General features: G+C 42.8%; 1 long non-coding RNA gene and 2 other non-coding genes across 4 annotated transcripts; all 3 read right to left on the bottom strand.

The window, feature by feature from the left end:
- Positions 1-340: 340 nt before the first annotated feature.
- Positions 341-7,959, bottom strand: LOC135312636 (uncharacterized). 2 transcript variants are annotated; one of them, XR_010372270.1, is made up of 6 exons: positions 7,894-7,959; positions 5,914-5,969; positions 5,018-5,087; positions 4,350-4,440; positions 2,579-2,624; positions 341-1,951 (listed from the first exon to the last, which is right to left on the bottom strand). It is a non-coding gene; the product is annotated as an uncharacterized LOC135312636 (long non-coding RNA). The 2 variants fall into 2 exon arrangements; XR_010372271.1 differs by lacking the exon at positions 7,894-7,959 and adding an exon at positions 7,244-7,533.
- LOC135312930 (small nucleolar RNA SNORD50) lies at positions 2,125-2,195 on the bottom strand. Its single transcript, XR_010372544.1, has one exon. It is a non-coding gene; the product is annotated as a small nucleolar RNA SNORD50 (small nucleolar RNA).
- Positions 4,133-4,199, bottom strand: LOC135312931 (small nucleolar RNA SNORD50). Its single transcript, XR_010372546.1, has one exon. It is a non-coding gene; the product is annotated as a small nucleolar RNA SNORD50 (small nucleolar RNA).
- Positions 7,960-25,453: the final 17,494 nt, after the last annotated feature.

The following is a 25,453-nucleotide window of genomic DNA, read 5'->3' as shown; positions in this document are numbered from 1 at the left end:
TCCTTTTTCCTCCAGAAGAGACCGACCTAGCTATAGCTAGGACTGACAACTTTCTGACTTACCATCCAAGTAACTTCACCAGATGCTGTCAACAGCACCCAGACTTTCCATAGAACTGCAGCGGGCAAAAGATGGAGACCAGTCCCTTCCCACTTCTGAAGTGTGTAATCACTAAGAGTTTGTGTTGTCCAGGAGTCACTGGAGCACACCATGGCATATCACATGTCCAGCACGCACTGTGCCAGGCAGCGCAACAAGGCCACATTGCCTTTGTAGCTCTTGCGAAGTAGACACTGTCAAGGAACATCACGGTGCAGCTACAGACCTGATGTGCAACGGCTAGGTTTTTCACATCCTCATCTTTATTCAAGAACATGTACAAAACATGGCACATGGAAATGCCTACCCTTGTCAGTAACATTTAACCAAAATCATAAATCCTGTTGAAAGCAATGACGGGAAAGCTGTTCTATAGTAAATTTTTGCAGATTCTGATACATTCAGCAGACTGATTTACACAGCTGCTTGCTTTGAACGAGCAGCCTTTGGCCAAAGTAGCTGGTTACAGCTTATGAGTAATAACAAAGCATAGGAGATGCTCAGTGAGCCAATACACTCCTGGAGCTGTGTCAGATCCTTAGCGTACATTTTAGTAGTCAGATACTTATTTTTGACATTCCCGATGTTTTAGGCACCACTACTGGTAGTGTATTGCACTTCATGATACTACTTAGACAGAAAATTGGGCTTTTAATGTAATTTGTCATTTAGAAATAGGTATATTCCATGAGCTACAGGAATTCCTCCAACTCTCTAAAGGAAGAGAGCTGCTGGCATCCAATGCTGTCATTTTTGGCTGCAGAATATAGGGTAGTTTTTCCTGTATTTTGGTGCTTTTTGAAATTATGCAGTAACTGTAGCTCTATCAATTTTTGACGTATCATGCCATTCTCAGATTTCTTCCTTTATAAAGCATTCCTGACAATCACATTTGAGAGTCATGCTTCAAGGCAGATTGCATCTTATGGACATAATGATTTGTCTTTAAAATCCAATTCACTTGGCGACCAATTTATGACCCCTCACTCCCCTGCAGAAGAGCGCCCATTTGCCGAATACAGCAAATAGGCTGTTACTGTGATATAGCACCATTAGTTTTCAAGTGACTGCTTAAAGCACAAGTTCCAATGTGTGTACGTTCTCCCACCACTGAGCTCTTTTCCCCAAACAGCAACCAGGTATCATTCATTACCAGTGTATTCCTCAAAGCGTGGTTCCGCTGTTGCGGTCTTTCCATGCTGAACCGGCAGTCCATAAAACCAGTTCCTCTCTCCCTCACCAGATACAGATGGCAACACAAGTGTTAGACCTCGTCTCTTCTGTAACCACAGCTTTCCTCATGACACCTTAATTTCTTAAGTGTGTCTCATGTTTATACTTCCATACCACTATCACCTCACCTACTTCCTCTTATCTCCTGGAGGACACCACCCTCAAAAAGCAGACTCATCGGTTTAAATTTGTGTACCCATTTTGTTTTTTCCCTGTCTTCACAGGGCCTACCTGTGAATTCCACTGTGAGTTATTACAGACCTTCAGTGTCAACAAGTCCATACACCCTTATGACATTTTAAAAGGGCAAATACTCTCAGGGGTTTTTCCACATATTGAAGCTCAATACCCATTTCCCTAATATTGCTGCTATCCTTCCTACAGAGGGCAGCTCAATGTTTTGGGGAAAGTGCTATTTTAAACATGCACACTGTGATTTTGCTTCACAGGCAGTTTCTGAAAACAATATCCGCTAAACAAAATTGCAGCAGCTGTTTCAGCAGGCTTTTAAAAGCATGGCATCCCACTCCAAGCCACAAAGACTCTTCAGGTGTTACACTTCCTTCCAGTTACAGATCATCCACATTTGTCAGGCAGCACTGAGTGTCCCAGCTCACCACTTAAAAAAAGAGAATAAGGTCTAAGTAAAACAGTTCATCTGAGGGAGAAACTTCAATTTGCAAGTAAGCACACAACACATTGTAGACATTACGGTGTTATCATTTCTAGAAAAATTAAAACCCCGTAGACATTTTAATACTTCTCAAAGTTTAAATCAAATTTTTTTGTCTCATCTCAGATTCCGGATCCGTATTAAGTGTTTCAGCAAGGAATTCAGGTTCGGGATAGGATCATCACAGATGAGACAAAAGCAATACAGAAAATATAAGTTTAGTAGGAAATGTACCATTTTCCTATAGGGTTTCTGATTGCAATACAAAAAGCAAACATTCTCTAGTCCTTTGACGTATTTCAATAATAATGTATGCCTATTTAAAACTTTGCATGTAAGTTTGAAAGCTAACCAAGGTTAGGCACAGCTATCAGTACACATCGTGCCTTGGGGAGCAAGTGCTCTTCAATTCTATGTACAGAATTAATTACTATACCAACCAACCATACCAATTGATCAATTACTGTATTAAGTATATCAATAACTGTCGTAATACAAAAAAACCCCAAACTGTAGGCACAGTTACTTCAGACTTAAAATGAGAAAATGTTCAGAAGCTTTTCAGTGACATACCTGAATAAGCTTAAATGCATTTGTTCCTGCATTTTTGACCATCTTCCTGTCAATAAAAAAAAGTATTAGCTCAGAAACATTTACTTCCATCACTCAAAATACAACTTGCCATCTATTTAGTCTCTCACACAGACCAAACCGCATTATTAAACAAGTGGTCGATTAGTATCAGTACCCCACAAGTTCTGTCTGTCAAACTTAGAAGTATGGTCATGCCACGGTAAGATTCATTTTGCTTCTCTTGTCCAGCTACTGCTCAACTTGGCTACAAGCTATGATAGGCCAATAGCTCTTATATATATCTATAGGAATATATATGTGCATATATATAAAATCAAGTATAATTCATCAAGTAGAATTCAAGTATAATTGAAATATAAGTATCAATCAAGCATAATTCCCCCTCTGCTATCAGGATCAAAAAGTTCGTTTCTGAAAATTAGCTAATACCCAGTTGCCAGCTTCTATCAAAACATTAAAAACTCCAGAAGCTAAAATCCACCAACAAGCAAGCATTAAATAAAAAACTGCATCCAGACCACATTCTCCTGCCAGCAACAGGAAAAGAGACTACCTCTGACCTAGAGCTGGAAGATCAAAAAAGGCCAATACAGATCATTACAAGGCTTGCTGCTTCCAGCTTTTCTCCAGGTCAGCCATGTCAGTCACTCCACTTCCTACTTGTAATACTGCCTGTCTAAACAATACAGCACTTTAAAGGTAGCACTACTGCCCAAGAAGTTTCACACACACATTTGAACTTCACTGGGACAAAGCCTGTTCAGCAAAACGAACTGCTGGTAGTTAGCAAGGTATTTAAAGGTACCTTTCTTTAATAAGGATTGGAATTATAGATGTTGTAGTAATACAGGAGAATTAGAACTTGTCCTCACACTTTAGAGAACCAGTGCAATTTAAGTGAATTTCACTGAAAAAGATTAAACTCTTATATTTAGGTAAGAATGAAGTTCTTGGTGAAACCACTAGCAATACCCTTGATGCACAGTAAGCATTCATGAACATGCTTTTTGCCTGCTGCAATTAGAATGTGATACTAGCCCTTCTGGATTAGTTTAGCTATGGAGCTGAAACAGCTTTAATACTAAGAATTCATTACCATTCACCAAATTTCACCTTTAATCATTAACATTACTTTTCTTAAATGCTCACACATCTGAGTGAGCCCTAATTTAACCGTCGTAAGAGGGTCAAAGCCCAAACATCATCACTAGCTTTCAAGCACCAGCAATGCTTCCTCACCAGGGCACTTTTAATACCTAATGTTTGTTATTTAACTGTAAGACAAGATACCTCAAATTAAAGGGGTCTAACACTTCCCACTCTCTGCTCTTTAAAGATGCTAGCTTTTGCAACAGCACATATCCACATCAACATGGACCCAAGGCAAGTTTAAGTAATGCACCAGTATCTTTATTCACAACCTGGAGCATGGTGGCATCTAGCTTCTACACAGGGACAGAAACAAAAGTAACACCAACTGGGATAATGATGGAAAGATTAAATGACTTTTGAAAGAATTATTTAAGTGGTTTCATCTCAGTAGCCAGATCCGTATGAAGTTTCTCATCAACATATCAGGTTTGGCAGTTTCATCATGATTCACCACTTCAGTATCAGTGACTGGGAACTGCAAACCAATCATACATTCATATATTCCACAAAAGAAGCTTTGTGTCTTTCATATGCAGATGCACTGAAAAAGGATTACGTTACAATTAACAAAAGATTTCAGCTGCTTAATCAATATTACCTCTATCTGTTGTACTACAGTTGCCAGGAAATCTTTCATCAGGACACCTGGCATTCCCATCATTAGAAAGTGTTCATGCCATTCTAGAAATCTGAGCAAAATAATAAATTACAACATGTTGATGTATAATATAGCACAATTCATTAGGAACAACCAAGTTTTACTTTTGTGGGTCCCCCTTCCTCCCAACCACTGGTTGTAGGCATTTGAGCCAAATTAAATTGAATACAGATCCTCAAGTTATTTCTTAGTATTTCCAACTGGTGAGAATATCAACTGTACTCTTAAAAACTTATTACATTTTTATTAAAAAATTTGAGCTATATTTGCCTATATATTAAAAAGTCTCTAGAGGTCCCCTTTGTTTTCTTTGCCTAAATACTTTCTTATAGTAATCAAATTCACAATTAAAAGCTATCTTGAGATAGTCTTTGTCAGATTTAGTATGAACACTTCGGACAAGCATATTTTACTAGCTCCTCCAACAGCAACCCCAATAAACTCTTCACCAACTCTCCAGCCTACATGGTTCTAGACCATGTCAGACACTCCTGAAATACAACACCTCACTTTTAAAGCTAATAACCCACCTATTAGTTTTATCATACATACACTTTGCTAATCTATTTATCATATTAATTTGTCCTCACTGATCATTCAAAACATACTTAGCACTCAGGAAAATCCACTTGTGTGTACCAAGTCGTCTTCTACTTCTGACGGTGGTTCCATGAAGGACTAAAATTGAAATTAAATAAAAATTATCTTTTAAAGTAGAAAATGTCTCTTGCCATGGTCTAGCATCACCTCTCGTGGTACTGTGTCAGAAACATAATCACCAAGCACTAAGAATTCACTTTTTCATACAGCAATTCTATATTGGTCTAAAACAGTCTTCAATACCCGACAAATTGAAATTTTGTATGCACTTGGAAAAAAATTACCCTGGACTGGTTTTGGACCCTTTTGTAACCATTACAATGTCTGAAGAACCAAGACATTCAAGCTTCTATTTCAAAAACGTTTACATGTACAAGTCACCATTAATTTATTCACAATGCAATAGTACTGTCTGCCCATAGCATACAGGATCATTACCTCAATAATTACACTCAAATATGGTCACATATGTAGACTCACATTAACTCCAACACACGCCCAAGGGCAGACAGCTAACTTGCACCACTTCCAAAAACAGTAAAATTTAGCACAAGTTAAATCAAGTGACTTATGTGGGTCTTCATGGTTATTTAAATGCCACAGCAAAAGAAAAGAAGCTAAGAACAACTGACCTAAGGGCTGTCCTTAACTCAGTGAAGAACACAAAAAGACCCCATTAAGTAATTACTCATCAGTTTGATGGCAACTATGAAAATGCAACATACTCTGACTGTTTTTCCTTTTTGTCCGACTGAGTAGCCATATAAAGATGACAACCCTCTGTACTTCTGGCAGCCAAAACGTGGAAACAGAGTAAGAAATGGAAGCATTTATTATCTTGATCAACAACAGAATTGTAGTGTCACTTCTGGAGCAACAAAATTTTAAAATCCAGAGCTGTTACCTTAATGCTTCCGTACAATGTATTGGACACCACTGAAAACTTTGTCTCCATCACACCTAAAAACAAACAGTAAACAAACACTTGAAATCAGCAGATTATTACTAGGCCGCTAAGTCATATACAAGACAATAATGATCAACAATGTCTGAAGTCTCAGAAGCAATAATGTGTAAGTACATAAGCCTTGAGGTTGCAAGAGGCCTTGTAGAAAGCAGCAAGAAATGCAACCAGGTTTAAATAACAATGGAGTTATGAGTTACATCCACTTGAAATACTATATTAATTGCAAGTACCCACTATTAAACTTCAGTCCAAATGATTTTTAACAAAAATTCATCATACGATGGCTTCAGTCCTTTAAGTATCAGCACTGATTTCAATTAGTTTAGAGAAGGTTGGACTAGATGATCCTTGAGGTCCCTTCCGACCTGTGATTCTGTGTGAATTCAGTTTTAACCACATAGCAAGTATTTAAATCTACCAGTTCAACCAGCCAAATAAACACGACAAAGTATTTGTTTTGTCATATACAATCCTTAAAATATGCAGCTTCCAATAATAATGTTTCTTACTCTGCACAACGTAGATCAAATAAAAGTAGCAATCCATTAAAGGTAACTTATTAAACATATTGTTTTTTCAGATCACAAAAAAATTTAAGCTATGGAAAATCTCAAGCTTATTGCACCCAATAACCAAGGGTTACTAATAGCTTGTAAAGATTAAAAAATTCTACTGTGCAGTAATCTGTGACTCAGGCTGTCATTAGACAAGCTAATTCAGCCTCCTACATGAATGCAACCATCTCCTAATCTTAGTTTGCAGATTAGAGCCTAGAATCCTAGCTATATTTTTTTATTGCATTGCCCATTCTTCTGGCTAAACAACATTAGCATCACAAGAGGGGGAAAAAAGGCATCTTAAGGCCACAGGAAGTTTGTTGGGGTGTTTTATATTTTTGTAAATCTCCCTTTATTCTGCTGTCCCACTACCTAGCAAAGAAAAAAAGAAACATCAATCGTTATAACGTTAAAATAATCTCATGATTCGCATTAAAAACCACGCAAGGATCGTGGTAGCTAGTTTGTTTGGGGTTTTTTTTTTTGGCACAGTATGTGGATTTTACAGCAACTGTATTTTCAGAAGTCTTCTGTTGTATGACAGTTGCACGATGCCGACGGCCGAGCCCTCCGAAACACACACAGGCAACACGAATGCGTGCGCCAACCCTATGTCAAATGAACAAGGCGGCTCCACCTCGTTCAGGGAGCCCTAGCCCCCCGCTGAAGCGCCTCCTTCTCATCGCGATGCTTGGGCAGACTTCGCTCACCAGCCCTAGCCAGCCGCCGAAGCGCTCGTTCCGCCAAGCGAAGCGCAAGGCTGCGTCGCCCCGGCGAGGGGCCGCTCTCAGCCCCAGCCACGAGAAGCTGCCGCCACCGGCGGGCACCATTCAGTCACCAGCCCCCCAAAGGCACCCTACACCGGGCTGGCCGGCCCATCAAAACGGCGTGGGGGAGGCAGCGCCTCGCCAGCCCCGGGTCAAAATGGCGCCCGGCCCCTCCGACGGGCCGCCGCCGCCTTCCCGCCCCGGAGCGCCCGCGCCGCCGCTTCCGGCGGGGAACCGGCCACGCCGCACCCCCTCCAGGGCCCTCCCCACCCCCGCGCGCGTGGGGCACGCCGGGACACGTAGTCCGGTAGTCCGCCCCCCCCCCCCCCCCCGTCCCCTCGGCCCCCCGGCTGCGGCCGGACGCCGCAACACCGCGGCTGCGGCCCCGGCGGCGCCTTGCGCTGGGGCCACGCTCACACCGCCGCGCCCGCGGCTCCGAGGTGCGACCCTCAGCCGCCGGCTCCCAGCCCTCAAGCGCTACGCGACCGGCGCCGCGGCCGAACCTCCCGAGCAAGCCGAGCACGAAAAGAGAAGCCCCGGGCGCCCCGCACGCCCCTCCCTCCCTCCCTCCCCGGTCTCCACCACCACCTCACCCGCCTCCCCGACCGTTCCTCGGGAAAAAGAAAGTGCACGGGGGCGCTCGCCGCTTTTATAGGTACGCTGAAGGGTGGGAATGAGGCTGGCCCCGCCCCTCTCCCAGCGAGCCGAGGGGCGGGGAAGCCCGAGAGTTTGGCGCGGTGCTGCGCCTTTCCCACCCGGCGCGCGCGCGCGCGCGGGCCGCGCGAAGGGGGTTGGGGCAGAGCTCCTCCCCGGGTGGGGGAGCTGTTGGCGGGCGCGCGGCCGCTGGCGCGGGTTGTCCGCAAGGGCCCGGCTGGGGCCGGCCGGGGGGGCGGGCGGGCGGGAGGGAGGCCCCGGCCCCGGCCCCGGCCCCGGCCCCGGCCCCGGCCCCGGCCCCGGCCCCACACGTACTGAGCTAGAGCGCTATCAAGTGAAGGCAGGATCCCGATACAGCTCCACCTCCCAAACTTACAAAAAACGGTTTAAATTGTAATACTTGGTTCTTCTGTCTCTCTTACTATTCCCTTGGGCTCCAACTGGTTAACCTTCTATAGCTATCCCTGAATGTTTCAACTTTGCTTTGCCTCTAATTAGATGTTTCTGAAACCTTAACCACAAGCACACCCTTTCCCTTTTTGGAAATAGCATGCAATGCTTTATCCCTGTATAACATTACAAGTCATGAGGGCTGAAAAACCTCTTACTCGCAGCAGGCAGAAAGCTTCCTCCAGTTTTTCACTCTGGCAAGTCTAAGGGTGCTGTTCCACAGCGAGCGTCAGGGTGGGCTGCCCCAGTCCCAGCGGAGCTTTGGCCACTGGAAGTTGGGCAGCTGCCCCTCAGTCAGAAAGGGGCTTAGTTTCCTGCTGGATCGGCCTCCTGTACTGCTGTGGAAATGCTAGTGAAAGAAGTGGGAGCGGGTGTCTGGGCTACAGTGGGGGTGGCAGGAGAACTACAGTCTAGGTGACCTTTAAACTGATGGTAAACACATCCTAAATTCTCATAGTACTTATGGAGTTTCTCACTAATTCTTTATAAACAGTGTGACTTTTTGTCTGTGTGTTTATTGAGAGGTTAAGTGTATCAATCAAATTAGTTGAGGAAATCAGGGAAAGCAAGGAAGGATGAAGAAAAGCTCAAAAAATTGTTTGGTGTTTTGACAAGTTGTTGAGAATACTACGACAACTGGTGGTCCACATGGTGGACTGTCAATAGAAGGGTCTAACTACTGGGAGTGGATAAGGGAAGTCTAGAAAAATTACTTGTAAAGTGCTAAAATATCTGGGAATTTTATTCCTAACTTACTGAAATTAATACTACCAGGACAATGAAATAGCTAGCACCGGAGAAGCTTGTGGGTCAAGTGAAGTACATCTTTATTGTAGGCAGGCAACAATTACAAGGCTGGAAGAAGTTAACCAGAACAAAATAAAAACATACACCTTGATTGCAGATTATATTTAAAAGTAAGGTTTCTGCTTTGCCTTTCTTTCCCCTCCTTCAGTCTTCCACATCTTTAACCTGTATCCCAGGTGTCTGGGTGAGGGTGCAAGCTGCAGAGCAACACCTGATCCTCAAACTCCGCTCCCCAGAGAGATCCTAAGGCTAGTCTGAACCATAAGCCTGATTGCCATGCAGTGTTAAGTTTATAGCTGAATCGCTTCCAAATTTAGCTCACCATACAGCTGCACGTTCATGCACAGTGTAAGCACTGGCGGAAGGGGGTACTGGTTATGAGATACTGGGGCTGTACTGGATTGCCTCCTTTGAGGCCCACTGGCCTGAAGGGCTGGTGGTGTGACTACCTCCACGGCTTTTCAGCTCCAGACAGCTCTCTCCACGTTCTCTTTTCTTGTTTCAAATTTTTTCTTTCTCTTCTTGTTCTTTCTCTTTATTTCTGCCTCCCCCCACTTCCTTTCTGTTCCTATTTTAAGTCTGGCTTCCCGGATTTTCCCGAATAGCTTTGTAACTTTGTTGACTCACATCTCTCAGTTTGGTTTGGGGTTGTTACCAGTGCATCCTTTGGGATGCCGAGTTCCCCTCCACTCTCACCTTCCCAGCAGGAAGTCTATTGTACGCAGCTTTAATTTCTTCCTTCTCAGAACAGATAGTTCTCATTGTAAAATCCTGAGCTGACTTTGCCATATTTTACATTATGCATCATAAAATGCATGAGTTGGGAAACAATTTCATTTAGCTTATGATCTTGGCCCTGGTTTTGATGTTTTACAGAGACTAGAATTCTTTGTTTAAACTTCTTCTCAACTCTCTCTGGATTTTTATTCACGTTAGTGTCACAGAAAGATGAGCGCTTTTTTTTAATGATAATTGAGAACATTAGGACAGCTGTACAGGTCAGAGGTGTCGTGTGTCTGTCCCCGTCCCCCCCCCAGTATCTTTCCTCCAACTATAGCCAAAAGTAAATGCCTAGGGAAGGGAGTAGGGAAAGAACAAGCACATAGGGATCCTTCCCTGAATATTTGCCCACCCTCTGGGAGTATAAAACTCAGAGACCTCCAGAGGGTGGGGTGGGTTTTCTCTGTGTGTGTGTGTGATTGTAACAATCCTCCATTAATTTGCCACCCACAAATTTGTCCAGTCTTCCCCAGAGCCTTTACAAAATTACAATAACAATGGCAAGGAGTACCACAGCTTAATTAGCATTATAGGAAAATGCACCTCCCTTAGTTTGCGTTGTACCTGCTGTCTGTTAGTTCATTGCAGGGTTCTAGAAGAAGCGGTGGGGAATCCATCCCTCTGCAGTCACCCCTCATTAAGGCCCTGCCCCCCCAGTCTCTTCTTCACGCTGAAGAAACCTCACTTAATCATCCCTCATATGGGAATAATTCCCTACCTTTGACCTTACTCCCATTGCTCTTCAAATTTTTTCTTGTTTCTTTTTGAGTTGGGAGTTCCAGAGTATACACTGTATTCAAGAAGCAGGTACAACACAGGCTTGTGCAGAGGTGTGATGATCTTCTCTGTTTTCTTCTTTGTTCCCTAGCACCTCCTAAACTTTGGTTTCCTTTCTTTTTGCCTATTGCTGTGTACAGAGCTGATGTTTCCACAGAATTGTCTGTTATAACTGCAGGATCTCATGTCTGAGCAATAAAGGTCAGAGCCCATCATTTTACATCTGCAGTTGTGTTTGCTCTTCTCAGTGAGCAGTGCTTTATATTGATCCATGCTGAATTTCATGTGTTGCTGTTATACCCACTCAGGTTTTTAAGCTCCTGAAGCTATTTATGCATCAGGATTGCATGATTACTGATTTTTTTACACCTCTGCATGCTAACTTTTTCAGGTCGATTCAGTAAGCTCACCAGTGCATGTCATGCAGATTTCTGTGGTAGTTTTCTGCCACCATGAAAATGAACCATTTACTTCTACCCTCTGTTGCCTATCTTTTACCTCTTATCCCATGTCTGCTTAGCTGCCTAAAATCATTTGCTAAGAGGCTTTAGGTAATCCATGCACTAGATCATGTTATCGCATGCTTGCTGATGAGAAGTATGATGTGAATTTACCAGGCATTCTGACCTTTGCCTTACAGATCATATTTATCTAGATGCACATTAATTCTACTTTTTGGATGAAGTTTTTACTTATTTGCCTGGTACAGATGTCAGGCTTAGTGGGCTGTAGTTTCCTGGATTACCCTAGAATCTTTTTAAAACGGGATAATCCTATTTGCTACTTGCCCTTCTTTAGCACCAGAGCAGTTTCAAGTGAGAGCTCACACACCGCAATTAGCAGTTCACATGTTTCACTGGGTTCCTCTATCATCTGATCCTGTTGAAACTGCAGCATCTTCAAGGAGTTTGAAGCAACTTCTCTGAGGAATGCCTCAGAAGGGGTGTGGTGTGGGGAATTTCCCCAGATCTTCCACACTGAACACAGGAGCAAAAAACTAATGCAATGGCATGGCCTAATTTTCTCTGAACAGACTTCCTGCACCTCATGAATTTGAAAAGGAATATGTTGTTAGTTTTGATATACACCTTTATACTGTCATATACTGTTGTGGGCTTCCTTTTGTCCTTTTCCAAATCTTTCTTGAATGGTGATTTTGTGCCTTCAAGACAGTGTTCTCAGTTTGTCTTCATAGCACTTGCGAGGATTTAATGGGCATAGACGTTCCTTTTAGCTTTGTTTTTAACAAGCATCTTCATTTTTAGGTATCTCCCCTTTCTGAAGTTGAGTACAGCTGTGGTGGATATTTGGGTTTTCTGCTGCTAAGAGTATCTAAATGTACAATTGTTGATTATACAGACACATTTGGTATATTGTCATAATCTAATCAGTTTATATGTGGCTAAAATTAGTGGTAAAGCATAACTAAGCTTTACACAAGAAAAAAACCCAAACCCTCTTCACTTAGTAACTTGAAAGAAGCAATAAAGTTGTATTAAGATAACCAAAGTAAATAATATTAATAATTTTAAGTTAAATTAGCTAATTTTTTTCTATTTACCAATGTAAGTCTGTGCGCTGTCTCCAGGAGTAGGTAATTGTAACTATTTTATTGTTTAACAGAAGCATTCATTATTTTGAACTATAGCAGCATCTCAGTGTAGCCAAAATGTTGAGGGAAATTTCATCTGAGTCTTTGTTGGTGCTTGGGAACAACATCTTTCTCTCAGTATTCAAATCTCTTCTATGTTATTCTGCATAAACAGCCTATTACTGTAACATAATATGCTTCAGTTAATTGCTATATAGTTGCTGCTTATCTTTCTGGGCTTTTGCTGATCCTTAAGAGGTGAAATGCATAGGCTCGGATGAGATGAAAGCATTGAAGTGGAAGCAGTGTGGAAAGATGGGAGAAAAGCGACCTCCTTTTATATGTATACATATATATAACCTTTATATAACCTTTAATATTCTCCTCATAGTTGTAGGACCCAGCTGGTAATTAATATGACTTGCTGTCACTTCATTTGTTAACAAGGCATAGGGAAAAAAGGCTTTTCTGTCATATTTATACAGCCTTGTCAAATTGAGTGTCAAACTCCCTTTTAAATAGGGAATATGTCTTCACATTCCTTAACAGAAGGCTGCCTCTGGTTCTTAGAGAAGACAAGGCTGCTGAGCTATTTGAATTTTTAACTAAAACTGTTCTTAATATTGCCATCTTTCAGAGGCTTGCTTACGATTAAAATATCCTAACCTAATCACACCCTATACAGAATCAGGAAAAACAACACATACCCAATTTGCTCTTTCTAAAACCAAGTATCATGTGAACTATTAGAACAAAGTAGAAGTTGTAAAACTGCATTCCAGCATCTGGAACTGAATCTGGATATGATAAGTACAGATCTCTGAGTAAGAAAGAGGCACTCCCTTTGAAGTGGAGGTTTCTTGGAAACTTCTTTAACTGCTTGGAATATTTCATTTGATAAAATAAGAAAGAAAATATGCATAAATATTATTTCACTCATAGCATGCATATTAAAACACACATTTTTAAAATAGTAAAGATGGAGAAAAATGTAACTGCATTATCTACAGTGCTAATATATTAATTTTAATGTATTTAATTTTGCATCAAGGCTTCATTTTGGATCGTGCATAAGTCTTTCCTTCTATGAAACTTGCATAGACCCAGGTATTTCTCAAATCTGTTATGGTAGAATTTTGTTTCCATGTTGTCTTGTTCTTAAAAATAGCAAGCTTTCCAGAACAGGATGGTTTATTAGCAGGCTTTGTGAGTGTATCTTGCTCTTAGCCATTCAGTTTTTCTCATCAGGGGGAGATCAAGCAGCACTCCCTATAGGTGTGTTAAATGGAACTTAAAAGCTGCCGCTGAAAGGGATGGCTTTGTTCTTCCCTCCTCCCCTGTCACCACTACCAGCTAATCGTCATGCTGCTACAAGCAACTACCTGGTGCAATAGAAAATAATTTTTCTTTTCAGCTTTAGTTTTCTGGCAAATCAGCCACCTGGACTGAGTCACACTGTGACCACCTAACCACTAGACTTAACAGAAGGGAAGTGGTGGGAGCACACACCCTGGGCTGCGGAAGAGTTAAGCAGGGTGATGTCCCCTGACAGCAGCTGTAAATATGATGTGAAACCTCGTGCTTGATCCCTCCAAAATGCAGTGTAGTACCTATTTAACTATCGCTGAATGCAAGAATTCTACCATTAAAGGAAACAATGTCTGAGGTTTAAGAAGTCTGTTCTATTGTTTGCTGCTACTTACTCTTGTACTGTAAGGAAGAAATAATATCTATCTAAATACATTGAAATTATATGGACAATTGATATTCAGAGCAGTACAGCTTGTGGCTGGCCCTACTAGAGAGCAAGAAAATCGTGATGCTCTGCCCTAGGATGTGTAAGATTAGTCTGTCTGGTCTTTGAAGGTGGGGAGCTGTATTTGTAAAGAACAGAAAGAGGAGGGCAACACAATTAATCCTGTAACCATGATAATATTCCTTAAAAAACACAAATCAGTCATTTCAGTTGTGTAAATAATTTGTAAACTTGAATAAAAGGTAAACTAATATATTGCTGACTTCCTAGGAGGGAACTCACAGCATTGCAAATTCTTACCATGCACACAAGCACACGTTCCCTATCCTGATATTCCTGACTGGAGCTGGTAGCTGGGCTCCTGATGTTGGTGGGGCTGCATACTTGTTACCATGAAGGGACTCCGACAAGGTGGCTCCTGCTGAAGGCCCTCCTACACTCTAACCTGCTTTGCCTGGCTGTGCTCTTTTGGATATCCCCTATGACTCAAAGGAGCTCACCCAGACTCTCCAGGCAGCGGGGGAAGGACCTGAGCATTTCAGAATATGCATGCTCCCTCTGCCTGGTCAACAGCAGACTGTAGGATAACACAAGGCCATCCTGTTTTCTGATCCTCAGTTTAACATATGCTGTGTAGGAAAAGTATGGGACAAGGCTGCCACTCCTTGTCAGCACTGGGAACATGCTCTGCTTAGCTACAGAATATGCACCTAATAGGCAGATGAGATTTATTTGTATGATTCATGTGACAAGAAGCAATTTCCCTGCCAGAGGTAATGAGCACACAGTGTTTCTAAACACAGGGCCCTTGCAGAGCCGAAAAGTTGCAGTATGAAGCTTGAGCTGGGGCCCTATTACAGACATGAATCCCCTGGCACTCCTTAATCTCCAGTTGCTGCCAGCTTCTCAGGGTGCACTCCCACTAGCATCCTTTGTGGTCCCTGAGCCAGGCCCTTTTGGGAGCCAGGAGTGGATGACCAAGAGACGCACTTGCTGAGATTTGCTCTTCCTTCTCAACAAAACAATGCTGGGGGAGTTTTCAGAGAGGCCAGCGATCAGATCTGAGAGCAGGCTACCAGGGAAGAGCAGTTGACCCTCAACCTCATCTGGAGCAGCTCCTGGGTGGAAGCCTGTGATATTGTGCAAGATATAAAAAGGCCTGGCCACTGCCTCATCTTGGGAGAGGCAAATAGCCCACTGCCCACGAGCAGCCTGGTGTTGAATAGGGGAGGTCAGGGTGCCAGACGAGTAGGTGGAAAGGCTGGTGAGTGGCCCTGGTAGCTGCCTGCACAGTGCAAACTACTAACACTTGCTGTAGTGCAGCTGACTATTCCCACAGGAGCTGGCTCAGTTGCCAGAGCTATTGTGTGGCCCTGGCTAGTGCCAGTTGCCCTGCACCAGGATTGTGTCCAGGATGAAAAGGGCTGGTTGCATACAGACGAGTATTGCTATCCTCTTTGGAGGGTTCATATCCCTACCAGATAAAGAAGGTCCTTCCCTGTCAAGGACCCTGCACCACAGTCCATGGGACACTTGGTACCAGTGGCAGGAGCACATACCAGCCTTTTCATATTCAACTCCTCCTATACCATCTATAGGAGATACAGTCCCAGGTTTCTTGTAGGTGTCTTTAAGTGTTTCAGTCTTGACATGGCCTCTTCTAGCTGTGGGCATCCCACTTAGCCCATCTGGCAATTCCTGACATTCTGGCACCCGTATGGAAAGGAATCCACCAACAGCTTTTTATTGACGTATTGGCTACAGATCCAGGTGATAAAAATGTTACTGATCTTGGACTTGGCATGATACAGCCTTTCTGCTGAATTCAATAGGAGGTGTGAAGCAATTCCCTACTCCTCTAAAACAATGGAAGAGCAAAGAGAACGTCAGAAGCTACCACAGTGTGCTATAAGTTGTATCACCTGAACTAAAAAAACTTCTTGTGATGATTGTGCTCTATTTTATAAGAACAGAAAAGAAATTTTATAAGCACTATTGAAGAAGGAAGCTAATCCACTGCTGCTTTATTCTATTGTAAGTATCAAATAATCTACTTGAAATTATGCTAGTTCATTGTGCCAACACAGCATTTAAAACAACTGTTTTGTCACATTTCTTTATTTTTTATTGCTTTATTTTTTCTTTCTCTTCTTTACTTGGATTACTCAAGCATGCACTTACTCTTGTATAAGTAGATATGAAGAGAGGAGTGGGTCTCACTTCAGGAAATGTTAATTGATACGTTTCATTTCTCTTGAAGATCTTGCAGTTTATTGGCATGTTTAAGTGGTTTCCATGGACTGCAGTGGGAGTTTGTGACAGACATTGATTGGAGGAAGGTTTGTCTCTTAATGCAAGTAAGGGATAAAAAACGATAGCTCTAGCATAATGAGTACATGTTATACTAGGAGTATCCAAGCACTAGAAAACCTTATCCAGCCCACCAGCCTGGTTGTAGGCAGAAGCAGTCTAAGAAATTACGTGTCCTCTCCTTCCAGGAGTCCTGTGGGTCTAGCTCAATACGTTCTTCTCCTGTCTCCCCACTTCAAGTTACCACAGACCACGCTAGGACCTGCAATAACTTGTTCTTACTTTAAACCCGCATTTCTGCAACAGAGGCAAGACTCGCCTCGCAGGCACTGGGAGGGAACAGCGTGCAGAGAGGCAGCCTGTGGCTCCTGCCCATGTTCCTCCACACCCTGCGTAGGATGGGGCTGTGGACCTGCACACAATGGGAGATTTCCGAAGGTTGCAGCAGAAGAGCTGGTGAAGCAGAAATGCGCTGTAGGATGCTACATGACAAGACAAGGTGCTGAAACCTTTTTTGAACTCATAAGCTATCTGTTTTGCAACTCTGCTCAGACGTGTACACCTGACCCACAGCCAGTCTGTGAGACTGATGCTCGATACAGGAGTGGATAAATTTTCCCCACTTTGTGATTTCAAATGGGATGACCATCAAGATAATTCTGCTGTAAACACAAGAGGGCACTCCCACCTCACTTCTACATGACTTACAGCACTTGGGAAAGGAAGTTCTTAGTGGAACAACATGGAACTGCAGCTACTCCTTTGCACATGCTTTGATAACACAATAATCACCATGCATTAATAAGCATTTATAGACCGTGCTTTTATAGGCCATATTTAAGAAATGTGGTCTTGGTCTGATGCTTTCTCCAAAATCATATGTATGAAGAAAAAAAAAGAATTTAATCCTTGATCTCAACGAAGTAAAAATAGAACTCCTATGTCCTTGTAACCAGAATTGCACTGAAACAGGGGGACTACAGGCTACTTTTTGGGATTTCAGGTGCATTATCTCATGGAAACAGAGACTACTTCTTTTGTCTACAATAGCAAATTCGCTAAGAGGAACGACAGAAGGGGTGAATGAGATTTAAAGTTGTTATGCTTGCCAATACTTGCATGTTTTGAAGTAGCATGTCGGTGCTCTGTACACTTAAGTTTCCCTTACCCACTCACTTTTGTCTGCCTGCTGTCTCATGCTATCAATGTTTTGCACACTCTAGTCGCTAACACAAAAATAAATGTATTTTAAGCTTACCCAAAGGCCTTCCAGCTGTTGGGGTCAAGTTTCACTTGATCACTGAGAAAGGGGGCTCCTGAGGTAATAGGAGCCAACAGGGAAACACCAGTGAAATAGCTCAGAGGAATTAAGGTGAGTTCCTCTAAGAAGGTGAGACGACTGACAGCCAGGCTGAAGTGCCTCTACACCAATGCACACAGCATGGGAATCAAACAGGAGCTGGAAACCACCATGCTGCTAGGAAGTAATGACCCAGTTGCCATTACTGAAACTTGGTGGGACAAATCCCATGACTGGAGTGCAGCTATCAATGGCTACAGGCTGTTCAGAAGGGACAGGCGAGGCAGGAGGGGGCAGAGGCGTTGCCCTCTACATCAAGAAATGGATAGAGTGTGAAGAGCTGTCTCCGAAGAGTAGCCACGAGCAGGCTGAAAGCTTATTGATAAGAATCAGAAACGGAGGCAACAAAGGAAACCTTGTGGTTGGTGTCCGCTACAGGTGGCCTGATCAAGGGCAGCCTGTTGATGAAGCCTTCTTACTCCACCTACAGGAGGCATCTTGCTCGCAGGCTCTCATCCTGCTGGGGGACTTCAACTACCCCAACATCTGCTGGAAAAGTAGCACGGTGAGCTATGGGCAATTCAGGAGACTCCTGGAGTGCATTGAGGGTAACTTCTTAAGGCAGGTTATAGACAGCCCTACCAGTGGGGACGTGATACTGGCCCCGTTGGTCTGCAATGCAAGTGAGCTGATCAGTGATGTCATGACTGGAGGCAGCCTGGGCTGCAGTGATCATGCGCTAGTGGAGTTCACAGTCCTGAGGGATATGGGTCAGGGGAAGAGTAAGGTCAGCACCCTGAATTTCAGGAAAGCAAACTTGCACCTCTTCAAGGAGTTAGTCAATAGGACGCCCTGGGAAACTGCCCTCAGGGACACGGGAGCAGAACAGAGCTGGCAGATCTTTAGGGATGCTTTCCATAGAGCACAAGAGCTCTCAATCCCCAGGTGTAAGAAATCAGGAAAGGAAGTCAAGAGACCAGCATGGCTGAGTCAAGACCTGCTGGTCAAAATAAAAGGGCAAGATGGAAACGCACAGGCAGTGGATGGAAGCAGGGACAGGTATCCTGGGAAGACTACAGGGATGCTGCCCGGTTGTGTAGGGGTAGGGTCAGGAAGGCCAAAGCACAGCTGGAGCTGACCTTGGCAAGGGATGCAAAGAATAATAACAAGGGCTTCCACAGGTACGTCAGCCAGAAGAGGAAGGTCAAAGAAAGCAAACATGCCCTGGTGAGCAAGACTGGCAAACTGGTAACAATGGACCAGGGGAAGGCTGAGGTGTACAACAATGACATTTTTGCCTCAGTCTTCACTGGGAATCTCTCTTCCCACACCTCTCAAGTGGATGGACCACAAGGCAGGGACCAGGGGAGTAACATCCCTCCCACTGTAAGAGAAGATCAGGTTTGTGACCACCTGAGGAACCTGAATATACATAAGTCTGTGGGACCTGACAAGATGCATCCCAGAGTCCTGAGGGAATTGGCTGATGCAGTTGCCAAGCCACTCTCCACAACACTGGAAAAGTCATGGCAGTCAGGTGAGGTCCCTGGTGCCAGGAAAAAGGGAAACATTGCACCCATTCCTAAAAAGGGTGGAAAGGAAGACCCTGGGAATTACCATCCTATCAGCTTCACCTCTGTGCCGGGGAAGACCATGGAACAGATCCTCCTAGAAACCATGCTAAGGCATATGGAGGACAGAGAGGTGATTCAAGACAGCCAGCATGGCTTCACCAAGGGCAAGTCCTGCCTGACCAACCTAGTGGCCTTCTATGATGGAATGACTACATCAGTGGACAACGGAAGAGCTCTGGATGTCATCCATCTGGACTTCTGTAGGGCCATTGACATGGTCCCCCACAGCATCCTTCTCTGTAAATGGGTCAGATGTGGACTTGATAGGCAGACAGTTTGGTGGATGAGGAATTGGTTGGATGGTCACATCCAGAGTGTACTGGTCAATGGTGTAATGTCCACATGGAGACTGGTGACAAGTGGTGTCCCTCAGGGGTCCATATTGGGACCAGTACTGTTTCATATCTTCATCAATGACATAGGCAGTGAGATCGAGTGCACCCTCAGCAGGTTTGCAGGTGACACCAAGCTGAGCAGTGCATTTGACACACCTGAGGAATGGGATGTCATCCAGGGAGACCTGGCCAAGCTGGAGAGGTGGGCCTGTGAGAACCTCGTGAGGTTCACCAAGCCCAAGTACAAGGTCCTGCACCTGTGTTGGGGCAACCCCAAATATCAATACAGGCTGGGGGGTGAAGAGATCAAGAGCATTCCTGCAGAGAAGGATCTGGGGGCACTGGTGGACAAAAAGCTGGACATGAGACGACAATGTGCACTGAAAGCCCAGAAAGCCAATTGTATTCTGGGCTGCATCAAAAGAAGTGTGGTCAGCAGGTCGAGGGAGGTGATTCTGCCCCTCTACCCCAGGTGAGATCCCACCTGGAGTCCTGTGTCTAGCTCTGGAGCCTTCAGCACAGGAAGACATGGACCTGTTGGAGCAGGTCCAGAGGAGGGCCTGCCTGTCGTGGTTTAGCTCCAGTCAGCAAGAGTCAGCAACCAAGTGCTGCGCAGTCGCTCGCTCACCCCCCCCACCCCGGTGGGATGCAGGAGAGAATCAGAAAAGGAAAAGTGAGAAACCTCGTGGTTGAGATAAAGCCAGTGTAATAAATAAAGCAGATTCTAATGGGAAATGGCAGAGTAGTTTGTGTGAATCTTGTCCAGATGTGCTTGGTGATCTTCCTCTGCATATCTTACCCCTTCTTCTTACCCCCGTGCTTCTTATCATTATGAGATATTCACCAATTCACCACTAATTTCTTAACCATCCCTTTGGCCGAGAGGTCTGATGTCTCTCTTTCACCCCAGTTTTGATTTGGGATGCTGAAAGCAAGGAACAGAAGGACCAGCACCATCTAGTACAGCAAATTACTTTACAACACTCTGGGGGAAAATTTGCAGGAGTAGAAGTGTAAGGTACTAAAATAAGAACTATGGGGAGTGCTGGCATTAAAGGCATGTGAGTTGTGCTGTGGACTCTTGCGCTGCATTTTATCTTCATGACACACTTTATTTTATGGCCCAGCAGATCCATAAAGTCATACCTGACTACTTCATAAAGCAGACAGTTAAGTAAGGTTCAAAATGATTGAAAGCAAGTAAAGTGTTTGTAAAATAATTTCTTAGAAAAATATTGTGTCTAACTGATTTTTCTGTTATCAGTTGCCTCTCCAAAGAAATCTTGTTTAAAAACGCACATTTTCCCTGAAACAAATGGAGTAGTGACAGATTCTTTTGGGTCAAGGTGCTCATTTCATTTCCAAGCATGATCTCCTCAGAAATAGCAAATGATTTATAAGTACAGACGTTTCTGAAATGATGATCATAAAAGTTGACTTTTAGCTCTGTTAATTAACCATATTGAAGAGACTGGCTGCTCTGTAGATGGCCACATCTACCAACACCGGGAAATTGTTCCATCAGTAAGGGTCAACAGTGATTATTAAAACACAAGAAATCGATTTGAAATGCTAGTGACCCTCCCATAGGACTTTTTTTTTTTTGTCCTATAAATGCTCATTCTTATGTTTGGCAAGGTTTAGAGAGGAGGAGGAGCTCATGGAAAGTAGTATATTTTGAAAATATATTGTATTATTACAAATTTGTTACAAATTTGGCTGTCTATGAAAGATTCTTGTAATTAATTCTTTAAATTATTCATTATGTCTATTTTTATCAATTGCTATATATTTCTACTGCTATAAAAGGAAGATAGCTATTGATTGCCCATACATCCCCTCCTCCATGGCAGACAAATGCAGTTCCCACTCATGTCTGCTCTCTGTCTGAGAAGAGATGTGAGGTGTTCTGGCCAGCTTGGAGGCGCATTGGTGCAGAGTGACTGACTGATGGCTGCACTGCAGATTGAAAGGGCTGCCTAGCACTTGCATTTTCTTCAGGGAAGGGTGACTGCAGTCTCTTTCCTTTGACTGGGAAGTCCAGGAAAACTTGCAGGAGCTTAATAGGAGCTCACAAGCCTCTGTCAGGTTTGGTCAACGTTGGTCAGTGAGTTAACAGGTACCTAGGAAAGATCAGCCGTCCAGAACAATCACATAAGCCCTGTTGTTTTGGGAAAGCAAATCAACTTTTGATGGGCTTTCTTCATTTTGGTTCTAGTGAGTCAGGACAACTAAGAAAGTATTTTAGTAACTTTTAACCTCTCTTTTTCATAGCGGAGTTTTTATCTGGGGTTACTCTAAGGGTCTCAAATGGAAATGAAATTCATCTCACATTCTCTCTGCAGCTCTGAAACAGTGGATACAGTCATCCTGAAACTGCTGTGTCAGGTCCATTGTGTGGACTAGCACAGCCAGTGGAACTATGTAATGAGTAGCTAAAATATTCAGCCACTGTGGATGCAACTGTCTTCACATCAGCTCCTGCTTTCATGACACCACTAAGGTGTATGTGAGAGTAAAATAAAATAGCATTACAACCACAAATGCTGTGTGGAAGCTTTTTTTACTCTGTCTTTGGGCTGTATGTGGAAAACTTTGCATCTCGTGCAGGCATCTCCTGGTGCGCATGGCATGCTGCAGGGCAGGGGGAGAGTCCTGCAGCCCCAGAGGCAGTGTGGGGATGCACTGAGGCCAGTGCTGTCTGGGGACAGCCAGTCTTCACAACTTAGGCTCAGTAACTTCCGTTTGTCAACTGAGCTGTAGCAATGAAGAGTTAAACTGCACTCTATGGTTAGGCTTCAGTTTTGGATGTGTTTAAACTGTACAGGAAACTATCACCAATGAGAAAACTTGTGAAGTGCTGAACACCAAAAATGTTTGTTTAAATCATATTTGCAAGTAAAACAAAAAAAAATATTTTGCTTATAGCATTGGTGGATGGTAGCCTAAAAAGGTCGTGAAAATAGATCCTGAGAGGGACAGTCTTGAATCTCATCCATACTCGAGAACATGAGAGAAATTTAATTCCAGACTCTTCCATGGCTGCCTGCCCAGAGAAACCTGCCACTGTTAGTGAGAAAGCAGCTTCACTCAAATAGCATGGAAACTATCCAGCAGGCAAAGAAGACTGAGGATGGATTGTTTTGAAACAGAATTCAAATAATGAAGATTATTAGTATGCTTGACTCTCTGTAGAGAAGTTCAAGGAGCAATTCAAGGAGGAAAATGAGCAAGAAGAATTAAATGGAAGGTTGTGAAGCAATGGGTCTAGACAAATCCTGCAATGATAGTTCTTATTAATGGAATGAAAACTTGATTCATGTGATTTGCATAGTATGAGATTGGGACAGAAAGTGAAGGCATAAAGATGGTCCAGTTTACAAGTAAATTAATTTCAATGTCTACTGACATCAGAAATCCTTCAACTGCCTTTAGCAGACCTTTAATCAAAACTTGTGTCATTGAGAAATACCAGAATAGAGGCAACAAAATAATTTGGGTGAGAGTATCTAATATGAAAAATAAGAAGCAGTGCTGTAGCCATATGGTAGCAATGATCAGCAGCAAAGAAAAAGTGCCTGAAAAGTTCCTGAAATTAAAAAAAAAAGCATCCCCAAAACGCTGCTGAACAGAAATTTCTCTTGAAAAGTAGGACTATGCAATGGGATGGTCTTTAAGCATCTTGGCCAATTATCCTACCCAGTTCCTCACCCTTTAAGGATTTCAGTGCTTTTAAAATCTGTCTTCAACAGGAAAACTAATAGATTTGAACATCAAGGGGTAAAAAAAAGGACTTTAAAATATAAGTGCTAGATAAAAAATTGTAAAAGTAAAAAGTTTTTCACTGTTGATGTAGTTGTACAGCATTCAAGTGTATCTGTCTTTATAGGGATATGAATAATGTAATTCAAATTAAAAAAGTCTGTATCAAAGGTATGATTTTCATAGGAGAGAAGCACCTACTGGCAAAACAGATACTGGTCAACTTCAAAAAAATCGATTCAGATATAACATGCAGTCCCATGCTGAATAATATGCAGTACTGGTTTCTAATGAACACACAGCATGCGGGATGACTGGTCAGGTTTTGCGTGCAAAGCTACAGAGTTGGCTGATGAAGACAACGGGAGAGGTGCAGCTCTTGCTTTAATGGTGTGCGTAGTGCATTTCCGTGGGACCCTGCAGAGACTGCCTTGATAAAAAGCATCTTTCCAAGAATAAAAGCAAGTCTGAAAAACAAATTTAATAGTGGATAGAAAAAGAGTGACATTGATTTGGGGGCAATGTATAATAGAGGTTTGTAGGGTTTTGCATCTTATTTAATATTCTTGCTCTCACCCAAGAAAAGGGCTTCGATGGATAACAAGTTGTGGAGTGTTGTAGGCTCTCAAAGAAACCTGGTGTATTTTTATACTGAGGTCAGGATTCAGAGCTCTCATTACATTGATTAGCATAATATAGCGTATACTTTATGCTATATTATATACAATGTATTATATATTTATATACTGCAGAATATATAGCTTTTTATACATATGTGTGTGTATGTGTATCTAGATCTATATGTATGTACAATATGTATATATGCTATGTAAGTTTGTGCTATATGATGTATATATATCCAGCTCATTTTAGGTTACTGCTTCACAAAGACCTTCTGCTGGTTGCTTGGCATTTGCTGTGGACTGGCAGCTCCTCCCTGTCTTTCCTTGCTGCCCCACTCTGTGCCAGGGCTATGGGGAAGGCAGCGCAGGATGAAACTATCACCCAGGATCTCCCCATGGACAACGTTAGGGCTTGTTGATGGGGACTATAGACAATTTCAGCTCCCCGAGCACCCAGAGCAGTTCAAAGTAATCTGTATCAAAGGATACAGAGTAGAAGTTAAATCACGTTTATTGCCCATAATAACATTTGCTTTACCCATCAGAAGACTAGGGAGATGTGCTTGATTAAGTAGATTCAGCTGTCAGTCTGATGTGGTTCAGAGAAACTTCAAGTTTAGCAGCTACTCCAGAATAAGCAATATAGAAGAGGTCCGGCTCACCATGAATTTTTTGTAATATTTCATCATTAAAATATTTTGTTGCTTGTAATGGAACATTCAATATTCAAAGTGCATATAACAAGCTTTCTGTCATCCTCTGTTACCATCAGAAATAGCAAAGATTAGCATTTTGGATATAAATAATTATGGAGACAATATTTGCTCGGTTGTTACTCAGCCAAAGCTCCTATTAACTTCAATAGATCCATAACATAGATAATATAATTTTTAATGCTGGAGGGATTTTAGTATATTGTGTTTGTCCCCTCTTATGTTTCAAATGCCAGCATTTTAACTGCAGTGCTTATCAAGCTCACTTAACAATTAACATGCATTAAAATGCATTACAGTTTATAGCTTTTTTTTTATAGATATCATAATTGCAATCTTAAAACATACTTGGAAAGGTTAAGCATTTCTGCTTGACAGAAAAAGAAAACATTTGTAGAAAAATATTCTCCTATCAACTCTATCAATTCAGTTAAGTTTTTAAGCTGGCCTGCATGTTTCCTGTGACAGGGCTCTTAATCTGTCTTTACTTTCTTATCTGCAATAAGTCCTTTCTCAGGACAAAGTTACTGGACAGCCAGCAGTACCTGCCAGGTCTTCTCCAGCCACCAGCAGTCTGCCACACATGCAGAGAAATCAGCCAGTCCCCAGCAAGTGCCTTGACGTCCCAGGTGACAGAAGGTATTTGCAAAGGGGAGATCTC

This window comes from Phalacrocorax carbo, chromosome 3, assembly GCF_963921805.1.
Source record: "Phalacrocorax carbo chromosome 3, bPhaCar2.1, whole genome shotgun sequence".
NCBI classification, from domain to species: domain Eukaryota; kingdom Metazoa; phylum Chordata; class Aves; order Suliformes; family Phalacrocoracidae; genus Phalacrocorax; species Phalacrocorax carbo.
The sequence above is the reverse complement of the archived record's forward strand: the minus strand, read 5'-3'. Positions and strand labels throughout refer to the sequence as shown.